This window comes from Sceloporus occidentalis, unplaced genomic scaffold (assembly GCF_023333645.1).
Source record: "Sceloporus occidentalis isolate IW3139 unplaced genomic scaffold, rSceOcc1.0.p SCAF_7, whole genome shotgun sequence".
Taxonomy (NCBI): Eukaryota; Metazoa; Chordata; class Lepidosauria; order Squamata; family Phrynosomatidae; genus Sceloporus; species Sceloporus occidentalis.
This window is the reverse complement of record NW_028316987.1, coordinates 44,971,251-44,986,133: the sequence shown is the minus strand read 5'-3', so window position 1 is coordinate 44,986,133 and position 14,883 is coordinate 44,971,251. Positions and strand designations below refer to the sequence as shown.

General features: G+C 41.4%; 1 protein-coding gene across 3 annotated transcripts in view; it reads left to right on the top strand.

Annotated features, from left to right (window-relative positions):
- The first annotated feature begins 7,635 nt into the window (after positions 1 to 7,635).
- The window catches only part of LOC149309664 (dnaJ homolog subfamily C member 13), a 79,413-nt gene continuing 72,165 nt past the window's right edge, over positions 7,636 to 14,883 (top strand). Inside the window, exon 1 of one of the 3 annotated variants that reach the window (XR_016281920.1) lies at positions 7,636 to 7,880. The gene's annotated coding sequence lies outside the window, so the exon portion shown is untranslated. Of the gene's footprint in view, positions 7,881 to 7,933; positions 8,014 to 14,883 lie in introns of those variants that run through there. The other 2 variants (XM_089532809.1, XM_089532810.1) reach the window with 2 other exon arrangements.

Here is a 14,883-nt window from a genome sequence, read left to right as displayed (position 1 = left end):
TAAAACCAGTCTTTAAAGACTTTAAAAATTGTCTTTAAAAACTGCAATATCATTCTGTTTTGATCTTTTATTTTTTATGAATGACCTACATTTATCACATGTAATGGCTTATTTTGCTACATCATTATACAGATCATTTCCCTCTTAGGATAGACCTAAACCACATACCAGTCTCCACCAACATGGGCCTGTCTAAACATGTTAGATTATAACCACCAGCAGCTTGGCCACAAGGTCCAGGGATGCTGGGGCTAGTAATCATAAAACGTTCAAAAAGTGCCAGCATGGGGAAATGCTGCTTTACGCCATATGTATTATGTCCATAAAAGTGCTTGATATATTTTTTAAACCTGCCTTTTCCTTTAAAAAAGGGTTTACTGGCATTGTGCTGAAAATATTGATTGCAAGGATAGGCAAAATACAGCCCTCCAGTTGCTGGAATGCAGCTCCTAATATTCCTTTCAATTGGCTATATTGCCTAGAGCTGATGGAAATTCCAGTGTTTAGATGACTACTGTTTAGGAACAAATGTCACCTAAACCCTAGCTTTTAGGATGTACAATGAGGAAGAAAATCCCTGTCCAAATAGGCAAAGCCCATAATTGCACTTGGTTACTGATTATATAGAGAGCCAGCACAGTGTAGTGATTTGAGCATTGGACTATGACTCTGGAGACCAGGGTTCAAATCCCTGCTCAGCCATGGAAACCCACAGGGTGACCTTTGGAAAGTTATGCTCTCTCAGCATCAGAGGGAAGCAAAGGGGAAACTTCTCAGAACAAATCTTGCCAGAAAATCCAGTGATAGGGTCACCTTAGGGCAGGATCATCATAAGTCAAAAATGACTGATTGCATGCTCTTATGAAGGTAGAATCACATGGCTCTCCAGATAGCATTGGATTGCAATTCCCATTTACCCTAGCCACCATAGCCGGTGAGGAATGCTGGGAGCTGCAATCCAGCAACATCTAAAGTACTGTGTGACTTCCATCTTGTCTCATATTATATATAGCCTCTTTCTTCTCTTTCACCAGCATTTATTTCTCACTTCCTGTTTCCTGTCGCAGAAATTTCTTTTCCATTTAGTGCTTTATCTGTTACAAAAGGCTGAGTGTACGGGAATTATGCACCATTCAGGAAACAGAAACAAAACCACATGCACACTGTCAATTTGTGCACACTGGAATTTAGTAATAAAGGTCTTCTTGGGTCTGAAGTATGCAATGCATGTCATAGGCAGTATAGTCACTCCTCCAAATGGCAACCTTCCAGGATCTGCTCTACTCCCAGTCTGTCCCAGTTTCTGTATGTTTCCCTCTCCTTTGTTTCTTTTTGCTTTATTGCACACCACAAAACTGCTCTTTTTGCATTCATCAGGGAAAATAACTGGGCTTTTCCTCCTTGAAAGCTGAGCCACATCTGCACTGCATAAAGAATTCAGTTTGAAATCACTTTAACTACTAAGCTTCAATGCTATGGAACTCTGGGGCTCCAACAAACTACACATCCCAGGATTTCATAGCAATGAGTCATGGCAGTTAAAATGGTGACAAACTGCATTAATTCTGCAGTGCAGATTAGATCCAACTTTGATCTTCCTGTTGGTTGCTGACTGTTTTCTCCTATTATCAAATGTGGAGGCACAACAGAGGAAGAAATCACTCCTCCCCAACATTGGCCTCATTCCCACTATGGATTAAACCAGATTGTGATTCGATATGATCTGGTTTAAACAAGTATGGTTCCCACTTAATCAGAATCTCTGAAAGGTGGGCCATGCTTTTGACCTATTTAACCCGCATCAAAAAGATGCTGTTTTTGCGTGTCATTTGGGCTGAATCGATTTATTTAGAAATAAATCAATTTAGCCCAAGTGGGGGCCATGTGGACTTGAATCCGCTCCCTGTGATGGGGGGGGGGGGGCAGCTGCAATGGCCCCGGCCTTCTCCCATCACTGGTCTCTAGTGTCCCTTGCCTCTCTGTCCCTAGCCAGTCCACCCCCGACTTCTCTGTCCTCGGCCTTCCATGGCCTCCTTCCCGGCTTTGCCACGGCCTCCTTCTGTTCCTGGCTTCCCTGCAAAAGGAGGAGGCAGCTGCAGGGTATCTGGGCATGGAAGGAGGCTGCATGGAAGCCAGGGAAGCCAGGAAGGAGGCCGCGGGGAAGCCGGGAGCTGACAAGCCTCGTAATGCTGAAACCGATCCTGGCGGGCCCGGCTCAAACGCAGTGTGAACCATGCTCAGAGCATGGTTCGAATCAACAAGTTGGATCACGAATTGGATCATCTGTAAGTGAGAATGAGCCCTCTGAGGCCTTCTTGAAATTACCCCGCTACCACACACACATGTAATATGATATAGGAAGCACTTGAACAAAGATTCCAGGTAACTTCAAGTGTTTTGTTCAACATGATGTGCAATTTGGCCCTTATGTCAAACTTAATAGTTTTCTACATAGAAAGTCTCTGTTTTACTACACTATTTTCCCCACAAATTTGGGAGCATAACAGGTCTTGCTAAAACAGAAATAAATGTTCATGACTGTATCATAGTTGGGTAGAGGACAGAATGTGCCTCTTGGTACAGGACATAATGTGCCTCTCTGTACATGTGCTGTAATTTTCTCCAGTAAAACTGAAGTTCATTAGACAAAACTAGTTTTTAATACACTGTCTACAGCACTGTAAACTGTAACACAATAAGGCAATAATGCTACAGCACTGCACAACGCTTTCCCCAAGCAATAGCCTTCTTCACCAATAGCACAAAGTCACAGTTGGCAAATATGTCAATTAACAAGACAAGAGCTAACAGAATATTCCTGGCTCACTATAGCATTAAACACATGATTGCAGGGTGTGTGTGTGTTTTCCAAACAGGAGACAATTTCCTTTTTGCAGTGAGTAAATCACTGCTAAGGTCTATTCAAGGATACTTCCCTCATTCAGAACTTTAACAGAATTTCTGGAAATGATAACTGTATCACGTCCTCTTTCATGACAAGCAGTCCAGTCAAAATTCATGATTAAAACAAGAAAAGGCCAAGTTACTGCACTAGCTGACTGTTCTTTCTATTTTTTCAGAAAGTAATTAAGTTAGTTAATGTATTTTAAATACAATCAGCCCTCCATATCCACAGATTTTTTAAATCTACGGATTCAAGCATCCACAGCTTAAAAATATTTTTAAAATATATAAATTCCCCAAACCAAACCTTGATTTTGCCATTTTTATATAAGGGACACAATTTTAATATGCCATTGTTTTTAATGGGACCTGAACATCCACAGATTTTGCTATCCACAGGGAGTTCTGGAACCAAATTCCAGTGGATACCAAGGGCCCACTGTAGTTCTAATGTCCATCCTTTACCTTGAATCAAACATTGATCAGAATGAGACTGCAGTCAAGAAATAAGAAGACTAGGAATTGGGAAGGGTAGCCATAAAAGAACTAGATAAGATCCTAAAGTGAGAAGATATACAACTGAACATAAAAATTAGAATCATCCAAGCCATTCTATTCCCCATGTATGGATGTGAGAGCTGGACAGTGAAGAAAGCCGACAGAAAGAACATAAACTCAAGTGTTGGAGAAGAGCACTAAGGATACTGTGGGTGGCCAAAGAGACAAAAAAATGGGTCCTAGAACAGATAAAGCCAGAACTCTCCCTGGAAGCTAATATAATGACACTGACACAGTTGGGTTTTGGTCACATCATGAGAAGGCATGACTTATTAGAAAATACAATAATGCTAGGGAAAGTAGAAGGCAACAGAAAAAGAGGAAGACCACATGCCAGATGGCTAGACTCAATCTAGCCATCTGGCATGGGCCTTAATCTGCAGGACCTAAGCAGAGCAGTGGAAGATGAGGGTCTTGGAGATGTCTCACCCGTAGGGTTGCCATAAATTGTAGTCAACTGGAACAATGCCTATCAACCTACTAGAGATCTGACTGCAGATGAATGCTGCCCAAACAGAAGGAGGAGGATAAAGTATTAACTTTGTCTCTTAGAGTCAAATTTAGAATGCATTAATTGCCTTATTATTCTTATGGCAAACAAATAAGAGACACATTGAAGAATCCCATCCACTTAGGTGACAAGAAGAAGGAGCACAGAGGAGGCACAGCTGGATTTGAAACTATGTGTTGTTATTCCATCTGTACTCATCCACTGTTAATTGATGAAATAAAGGGTTTAGCAGCAGGGATGAATGGGATTATCGTTGCTGGAAGCATTCTCTTTTAAAGTTGATTACAAATCTGAAAAATGCCTACATTTCAAGCTATAAACTGAGGTTCTACACTAAAGGTACAAGTAAATGGGAGAAACCCCTACAATTAGAATTTGAACCCAAGTTGTTTTATATAAATCTAATAAATAAATAGCAAATTATCATTAATCTGCCATAAAACTCGCCCGATGTAAGGTTTTTCTGAGGGTTTTGAAGTAACCATTTCAAAGGAAGTCTCTATGGACCTTATCACACGGGATGCAAAGTGCCCAAATCCCATGGATAAATGGAGTTTAGATTGGGAATATCCTACAAAGGCAGGATTGTTTTCAGACACATCAGGCTAACTGAGCATTAACCTGACATTAATCTATGCAGGAAGTGGGCAAAATTGGCCACTTTTGACTTTCAGGAAAACCCTAAAAGTAAAATCGGCCGATTTTGCCCACTTTCTGAATGGGTTAATGTCAGGTTAATGCTCAGTTAGCCTGATGTCATCTGAAAACAATCCCGGTTTTGCAGGCTATTCCTGGATTTAAATCCCGTTTATCCACGGGATTTGGGCGCTTACATCCCATGTGATAAGGTCGTATGTTGTAATTTGTCACTCACCAACAGACAAACATTCATTTCCTGAAATACGTCACAAAGTTTGTCGAGACGGTGCCTTCATGCCCTGCTGGCTGTATAAATTGGTGAGAAAAAATGTTTGAAGTAATGGGAGGGGGTTTGCGCATGGGGGGAATTCAAAATTGTAGAGTTGATGCTTTTAGACTGCTTAGCTGTTCAATTCAAGGGTGGGGAACTTATGCCCCCCCAATGTTTCCGGAGCAATGTTTGGCTATACTGGCTGGGGCTGATGGGTGTTGGTGTCACAAAAAGAAGGCCATAAATCAGCTACCCTTGTTTTACCATTTCTTGTTCTGCTGTATGTTATAGCAGAGATCTGTACAAATACTGGTCCAGTCAGCATGCGACTTGCTTGCTGGTCAGGCTCAGTGTCTGGGATCTGCCAAGTCTTAACACCTGGACAGCACCCCATGGTTTCTCCCATCTTTGAAAGCTCATTGACTCCAGTTTACATTTAATATTCAGGACATGGTGAAAAAATAGTGATGTCTCAATATTATACTAATTTCCTAAGTAATGAATACAAGGAACTCTAAGCTGATGTGCTAATTTTCATCATTCAGAAGAAAGAAAGAAAGCCAAAGGAACCCAATGGCACTTTGGGGTCTAACTAAGAAGAAGACATTTTTAAGAAGTGATGTAAGTGATGAGTGTCATGAAGTGGACGGTGTCCCAGAAAGCTTGTGCTAGAAATTTCTTTCTCCCAATTAGTTTTGAAGGTGTTAAAGTAGATTCCTTCATATCTTTTTAAGTTTAAACACACTAACATGGCTATCTTTGAATTAATTCAGAAAGTCAGCTGTTGCTTTTACTTTTTAGCAGGCAAGGAACTTTGCTGGCATCATTCCCTCATATTTCTAGCACTTTTCAGTCTTGATAAAACAGTTTTACTCAGGACCCCATTAAATGTTCACATAAGATGGATCTGTGTTGTAACCGCACTGGAGAAATAATCCTGTTTGACACCACTCTAACTGTCGTGGCTCAATGCTATGGAATTCTGGGAAATGTAGTTTGTTGCTGCATCAGAGCTGCGGTTTAACACCACTTTAACTGCTATGGCTCAGTGCAATGGAATTGTGTAAAATATAGTTTGTTGTGGCACCAGAGCTCTGGTTTGACACCACTTTAACTGCCAAGGTCCAATGCTATGGAATTGTTGGAAATGTTGTGGTTTTTTTCCCTAGAGCTCTGGTGCCAGAACAAATCACATTTCCCAAGTTCCCAGAATTCCATAGCACTTAGGAAGGGCAGTTAAAATGCTGTCAAACCAGAGTATTTCTCTAGTGCAAATGCAGCCCCATTCACACTACACAACTATAGGACTATCATTCTGCTTTAACGGGTATGGCAACATCCCACAGAATCCAGGGATTTGTAGTTTAGAGAGCTTTTCCAGAAGCATTCCAGACATTACATGATTGTTATCCAACATTATTTTAATTTGTTGTCTGCTATACATTTGTCCCTCCATATTCACTAGGGTTAGGGGCACAAGACCCCCATGAATATGGAAAAACCGCAAATAACAAAAACACCATGTTTTTACCTGAGAGGACACCTCTCTAGGAATCTCTAGGTCCTCCAGCGCAACTCTGTGGTCAATGTCTGACAGGCACCGACCATAGAATTGCGCTGGAGGAGATACAAAGGCCTAGAAGAGTATTCTCTTTAGGAATCTCTAGGTCTTTCAGTACAACTTTTAGTTAAAGTTGACCATAGAGTTGCACTGGAGGACCTAGATATTCCTAGAGAGAACATATTAATCAAATCTGAATAATCAAATCCTCAAATATCAAATCCACAAATATGGAGGGATGAGTCTGTTTTGTCTGAATGTCAAGATGTATTATGTTTATCTTCATAGAATGTACGCCACAGGCAGGTTTGTTTTATCTATTTTAATCGATTGTATGCACAGCGCTGTGTAAATTTACAAATGTATACGTAAAGCTTAATAGTAATAATGTCAGCTAAAGTGTAGGGACTCTTCAGACTACAAGCCCCAGCTGCCCACAAGGCAGTTAAAGTGGAAGGTATCATAGCTCTGTAACTGTGAAGCTTTTGAATGCGGTCAAATTTGGGCCTAATTTTTAAATGTTGGTGTCCCAAAACCGGTCTAGCTCAGAGGCTTGAGAAAATTAACTTCAGCCCAAAAACACCTTGCTGAAATAATCCACTTTTGAGATTGCTTTTGTGTACTGTGAGGCATTGAGCCTTTCTCTGTCAGAGAGCTCTGGTGCCTCAATAAACTACAATTCCCAGGATTCCCTAGCACTGAGCAGCTCCGCCTCCCTCAGAGCATCTTAGTTCTGCGCATGCTCACATCTGTAGAGGAACGACTCTTAAACTCCCCCTCCCGCCCCTTATTTCTTCGGAAGGCCTCAGACTCCGCCTCCCTGAGAGGCTCTTCGTTTTGCGCATGCCCACATCGGTCGAGGAAGGCTTCCGAACTCCCCCTCCCGCCTTTTCATTCTTAGGAAGCCCTCAGACTCCGCCTCCCTCAGAGGCTCTTTCATTTCTTGGGAAGCCTTCAGACTCCGCCTCCTTCAGGCTCTTGGCTCTGCGCATGCCCGCCCACATCGTCGAGGAAAACCTCCGAATTCCCCCCTCCCGCCTTTTATTTCTTAGGAAACCCTCAGACTCCGCCCCCTAGTTCTGCGCATGCTCACATCGGTCGAGGAAGTCCTCCGAACTGCGGGCAAAAGGAAGGGAAAGGGATTTGAGCGAGGGAATCGGATCAGCTGAAGGCGTCGCGTGACACGCTGGGGCAGCGGCGACTGCGCATGCGCGGCGGAGGGCGGCTTCCCTGCCCGAGCTAAGATGGCGGCCTCCAGGGCCAGGCTCTGAAGGGAAGAAGGAGAAGCTTCGGGGCTGCGGCTGCAGTCCAGCGAAGGGGACACTTTTCTCCCTGAGGCGAGGGCGGCCGCCGAGACGAGGATAAGCCCAACGTCTCCAGGGGCTTGTAGTGTTTCTTTTGCCCTGGGAGGCTGGGCAGCACTGCTCCTTGCCCAGGTAAATGGCTGGGAGTCCCCCCAGGGGAGGGAAAGCAGTGGGAAAACGCCCAGCTCTGAGGGCAGGGAGGGGAGGGATGGCCAGCCCTTACTGTAGCCTCCAGCCTGAGTTTTCCCTCCTCCTCCGTTGATTGGTGAGTGCTCCTCCATTAAACATAATAATAAATAGATAAAACAGTAGCAGTGTAGTGTCTAGGTCAAGGGACTTGGTAGTGTCACTCTATTCTGCTCTGGTCAGGCCCCACCTGGAATATTGTGTCCAGTTTTGGGCACCACAATTTAAAAAGGACATTGAGAAACTGGAGCCATGTGTCCAAAGGAGTGACTAAAATGGTGAAAGGTCTGGAAACCATGCCTTATGAGGAAAGACTCAGGGAGCTGGGGATGTTTAGTCGGGAGAAGAGACGGTTAAGAAGTGGTATGATAGTCCTGTTTAAGTATTTGAAGGGATGTCATATTGAGGAGGGAGTGAGCTTGTTTTCTGCTGCTCCAGAGAACAGGACCCGGAGTAATGGATGCAAACTGCAGGAAAAGAGATTCCAACATTAGGAGAACTTCCTGGTAGTAAGGGCTGTTCGACAGTGGAATATGCAGCCTTGTATTGTGGTGGAATATCCTTCCTTGGAGGTCTTTAAACAGAGGCTGGATGGCCATCTGTTGAGGATGCTTTGATTGAGAGTTCCTGCATGGCAGAATGGGGTTGGACTGGATGGCCCTTGCAGTCTCTTCCAACTCTATGATTCTATAATAAATAGATAAAGTAATAATTCTCCAGGGGAAATAAGTTGGGGAAGTGGAAAGGAAGTTTTTCCACCCCTGCCAGTGGTAGCTCCTAAAATCTGTACTCTACCAAAGCGACAGAGAGAAGTGTGTACTGTAACATGGCAGCAGAGTGACCAGGCATCCTCCTTTCCAGGACACGTCCTACATTTCTGCCCAGGAGGCATTCCAAAATGCATTCCATTTTGAGCAGGATTACAAAGCATGGTTTCAAATTTATATGAGGTTTTTTAGCTTCTGTTTTATAATATTCTACATTTTACTTGAATGTCCTACATTTCATTCTCCTTTGTGGTTAAGACATCTGGTCGCCCTGTGCATTAACTGTTATGTAACAAGCATTAGAAATCATGCATGCTTTGTGCTTATAGCCCCTCCAAACATCCAGAATGGTATCATGTTCTGGGTGTTCCTATTCTGACCCTTTCTTGAAACATTTGCTCTCAAACTTTGTTGTAACTTTTCAGATCATTTCTTTCATCTTTTCTGCCCTTAATAAATGCCACACTGTATGTGGGTGCTCCAGCCTTTAAGCAGACTATAATAATTAGAGAAAGGACAACCATCTTTGTCATTTGAAGCCTTACATTTCCAAATACAGTATCTTGGAATTTGCCTTAGAAGATTGTTAAGATAGCTGAACTGGTCTGTCCTGTGCACGTTTCTCAGAAATAGTAAATCAATAGCAGCTAGCTCATGACTAATATGTATTTGGGGTCCTGGTTTTTTATTTATATATGTATATGTGTGTGTGTGTGTGTGTGTATATATATAGGCAACTTGATGGAAAGAAGTATCATTTTATGTAATTCACCACATACTAGGGATATTTTCTTCTGAGAAATAGTGTACTTACAGTTGTGCAAGTTGTAGTTTTTGAGATGAGAATCTTCTTGGGACTGCTGTTCTCACACAGAAAGCTAAAATAGAGAAGCAAATCAGTATACTGTATATTATAGATTTTGAATGAGATGGTAATCTGTTTGTCCGATCTCCTCCATGCCAGAGACATCCTAAGAACCCTTAAGTAATTCTGGAATGCTTTGTCCTGGCCTTGTGAATAATTTGAATTTGAATGTGCACAAGCCAGTGACCTGAGTAAATTTCCCCTCACCTGTCATCACTTAATAAGTAACACCTGAACATGTGCTGCCTTTTTTAAACAGGCCTTGTAACAATATCTGTAATGTAGGCATTTTTGTAAATGGCACTGGTAACTTTTCTGTTGTCAGTGTCAACTGAGTATATTGTCTGAAGAAATAAAGCTTTCTGAGAAGGAAGGGGGCATGGCTTATAATTTGATACATAATGTTAGGGATGCGCGTTGAGGAAGCTACATGTCTATCTAGGAATGTACTCAGGTTGCTGTGTAAGATGTATAAGCCAAAGCACACTCAGTTCTGGACACTGAATATAGATAAATCTGATTTTCCCTTTTAGCCGTATCTGTTCTTTTGTCTTGAAGTTATCAGCTAAGAGTAAATCGCTGTGGGTTGCTATTTTATCATGCTGCTACTGAGTTCATGGACAGGGAGTTAAATGAAAGTCAGTGAAAATATTAACATCTTTACCCTTAACATTTCTTGACACCAGTAATTCAGGTACATTCTGAATTTTCCTGTGTTTCACCATATCCTTGAAAGGTTTTGATGACCTTGACTTCAGCATGCAGTTCAGTATCATACAGATCTGCTTAGAAGTTGAGTTCAGTGGGACATCCTCGATTAATGTATTTCTGACTGTATTCTTGAATGGTTCTCGTATAAGTAGTACAGATTCTTTATCCATGGATTCAACCATCCACGGCTTGAAAATATTTTAAAAATATATACATTCCAAGAAGCAAACCCTGATTTTGCCATTTTATATAATGGACACCATTTTACTATGCTATTGTATTTAATAGTACTTGAGCATCCCCAGATTTGGTGTCTATGGGGTTTCCTGGAACGAACCCCCATTGGATTCCAAGGGCCCACTGTATGTGAACAAATGTGACAAGAAGGAAGAGTTTCATAATTGATCTTACAGACTTTTGTCCATACCTTTGGCTTCAGAGTTGTGTTTTTACTTTAATAGAGTATGTTACACTTTATGAATAGCAAAAATTCTTGATTGATTTGAAATTGACTAAAGCAATAGAAGTAGCGTTACTCAACCCATCATCTTTGTGGCTCTTCCTTCATAAAATCCTTTCCCCTTCAACCCTTTTCTTTCAATTTGTTTTGTTAGTATATTTGTGAGGTTAGTGACAAATATAATGTTTTGCATGTTATTCAAGACTTCATCATGAATGAATTGTCAGTTCACAGATGATAGTGAGAATACTTCAAATTTTGGTTACTCAAACCTGGACTTGACTATGGTATTTTCAAAGTTTCTCACGATATGTGTAGAACAAAGTCTGAAAACAGTTCAGAGTGTTCTTTTGAATTCAAATCTTTAAAACATTTGTATTTTGCTCATCCATAAAACGTCCAAGTTGATTTGCAAAAATGATAAAATGCAGCAATAAAATAGGTTATGTCTATTTGGACATAAGAACTGCTAAGGTCAGTGGGATTTACTTCCTGAAAAGTGGGTGTAGGATTTGTACCTAGAGCCTTGTTAGTGAAATCTGAGTTTGAAGTGAATGACATAAGGGAAGTGCAATTGAAATACTCTTTAAAACTGAAGGCATTTTGATCACACCACAAGGTTTCCTATCCCTGTATTTCTTGGTTTGTTAGTGATACCTACAAAAACACTATGCACTCGAAGACTAGTCAGACTGTCAAAAACATACAGCTTGTCACTTAGATTATAAATTTACTGCCTGAGGCTTGTGGTAAAGTAAATAAGTGAATCAGCGGGACTTTCATCTAATAAAAGCATTGGTTAAATTCAGTATTGCTTTGAAGTCATATGTTAATTCAAATATATAAAAACTGAAGAATGTGTTAAACTCTCAAAACGGAATTAAATGAAGTCATGACACACTTTTTTCCTGAGAAAGAGAAGTAATTTGCTTTTCTGTGATGCCTTGAGCCCAAGAACAGCAAATAATCTTGTGGTCTAAGTTACAAATCAGTGTGTGTGTGTGCGTGCTGTGTTGGGTGTCCTGTAGTCTTTTCCATAATCTCCAGTCAGCATGACTAGTGGTCAGGAAGTATGGAAGATAATATGTAGAGGATTCCATGTTGGTAGCTCTTAATAAACACATATATAGTTGCCCCTCTTTTTTCATGGGGGATCCATTACAGACCTCTTCATGAAAATGGAGTTTTGCTTATATTCAAACCTCATTGGCTTGAATGTAGGCGCAGGTGTGTGCGTGGGCATGCACCAAGGGCGCATGCCCCATTTTCCCCCCATCCATTCATCCTTCATGCATAAGCGAGGGACGCAAGTCTGAAGATCACTAGAACAGAGAGAGGAATGTAGTGATAAATGGGTATATGACCCCTCTCCATTCGTCAGTTTTACACAATGAAATCAGAGAGAAATTAAACATTGAAGATAGACTTATTATAAGTGGCTGCTCACAAAACAGTTGGTGGTAACAGCCATACTTGCATTGGTGACCTGATCAATTCATGTAGTGTGCTGCTAAACTTTTATCCCTATTCAAGCCATAGATCTGGAATTCTAAATGTATTATTGCTCAGCCATTTTGCATTGACATCTTTTTCTGTTCAAGAAATTAAGGAAGAAAATGTCATGTTAGAGAAGATGACATTACGCTTTGCAAAAGCAGGAATGCTGTGATTTTATTTTCAATGTGTCTGCTGTGAACAATGACATTGCATGAACTGCTCCACAAACTGGAGCATAATTGAGTAGCCCAGCAGCTCTATTGGTATAGCATTACAACCAAGCTTCCTAGTGAGAAGCTGTACAGCAAAACAGAATTTCAGGTTATATACAAATCATTGCAAGGAAATGCTTTCTTAATATCTGTGTACATCTTTGTCTTTATGACACTCCAGCCAACAGCAGCTCACTTCCTTTTTTCCCTTTCCACAACTACTGCTAGGGCTATGGATATAGTTGCTTGAATCAGTAAACCATTACATTGCCTCTTTTATTTCATTGTATGAAGCATTACTAGAAGCAGTGCAGCAGAAAATATTCTTTAATTTTATATTACAGAGCTGGGAAACCTAATAGTGAAAGCTTGAGTAATTATTGCTTATGTTAACTTTTCATCTGAAAGGAGCCTTGGATTGTAATTGAACATACTTTTTTCTTGCCCCTTTTGAGATGTTTTCTGCCTGGGCAAATAAAATGTTGGCCTTGAACTATATAAAGCTCTTCATGGTTTGAGACCAAAATATCTACTTTTGAAGTAAACTTTTTTGAGGTTTCTCTACCATCTTGAGGTAAATTCTTGCAATGTTTAATGTTTCATGTAAGCTGTGGTGAAGCTGTGACTCACAGTGGAGGTATATATTTCAATGGTAATGCTCCCTTTTCCACTAAAGAGAGTAGCAGTAAAAACAGACATGGTTCCTCCACCCCACCTCTTTGTGGATGGGTTGTTGGTTTGTTGTCTTAATGCTTCCCAGTCTACATCTAGATGGGGCTACTTGCAATCACCATTTTGATCCCCTAATCTAACAAGAGTTAATATGTCTAATTTTTATTTACAGTGCTACCTCGGGTTACGAAATTAATTCGTTCCGCGGCGCCGTTCGTAACCCGATACATTTCGCAACCCGAAAAGGCTTTCCGTTAGCGCTGGAAAGCCGCTAGCCGCGCTTCGGATTTGAATTTCGCGCCGAAATGAATTTCGTAACCCGAAAAATCTTTCGTAACCCGGAACAGTTTTTTTCAATCTAACTTTTTCGTACCCCGGAAATTTCGTAACGCGATCAATTCGTATCCCGGGGTACCACTGTATTTCACTTCTATGCTGCCTCCCCCCCCCCCCCAAAAAAAAGGGACCCAAGGCACCTCACAAGATAAAATAGGAGATCACCACCAACATTCTCCTTGAGAATTTCTTAAACTTTGGACTTTGAGGAAATTTATTGGACAGAAGAATGAATATGCTGCATTATCTCTTTATTGAGTAAAACAATCAACATGTAAAGTTACATACATCTTAGCACAAATCATCATATATCATAGACATTTTCAGTCTGGGCACATTTTCTTTCATAGTCCAGTTCATTGTACACATATTCTGTGTACAGAGGCACATTGTATTTATGAGATGCTGGATCCATATTTGGACCATAGTATACCTCACATTTCATCTGTTGAGGAAAGTAAACAACTGGGACAGGTATTACTATATTTCACAATTTAGTGGCATTTCATCATTTCTAGTGTTTTGCATTACATGTAAGTCATCTAGCTTATTGAACAATACAGTTCAGACATGTTTAACTTAGTTCATCATTGTGCTGGTTGAGTATCCCTTATCTGGTATTCAGAAATACTCCCAAATTGTCCGTATGGGTGTCTGGAATGCTAACACCTTTGATTTCTGATGATTCAGTGTACACAAACTGTGTTTCTTGCACATGACTATTAAAAATATTCTGTATAAAATTACTTTCAGGCTATGTGTATAAGGTGTATATGAAACATAAATGAATTTCATTTTATACGTGGATCCCATCTCCAAGTTATCTCATCATGTAAATGCAAATATTCCAAAATCCAAAACGCTTCTGGTCACAAGCATTTCAGATAAGGGATGCTCAACGTGCAGTACTTAGTTCAGCAGTGTAATACAGTGGTCTCTTGGTATCCACGGTGAATCCATTCCAGACCCACCCACCCCCATGGATACCAAAATCCACAGATGCTCATGTCCCATAGTACTCAATGGTGGAGCGGCCACGCCCCCTCCCCAATGGCAGCCTCACCATTCTCACTGCGGCAGGCAGCAGGGGGAGATCTCTTCTTCCTCATCTTCCCCGCCTCCTTCACCTCTTCTCCTCCTCTTCTTCTCCTCTTCTCCTCCCATTGCCGCTGCTGTGGCTCTTTCTCATCCTCCTCCTCTTTCCCGCATCCTCCTCCTTCCTCCTCCTCTTCTTCCCTGTCACCACTGTTCCTCCTCTTCTTCCTCCTCCTCTTGCCTCACCTTCTCTGCCATCTTCCTCTTCCCCCCTCCATCGCTCTGCTGCCACTTCCTTTTCTTCCTCCTCTTCTCTGCTCTTCCTCCTTTTCCTTCCTCCTCCTCCTCTTCCCCAGATCCTTCACTTTCTCCTCCTCCCTTACCTCCCTCTGTT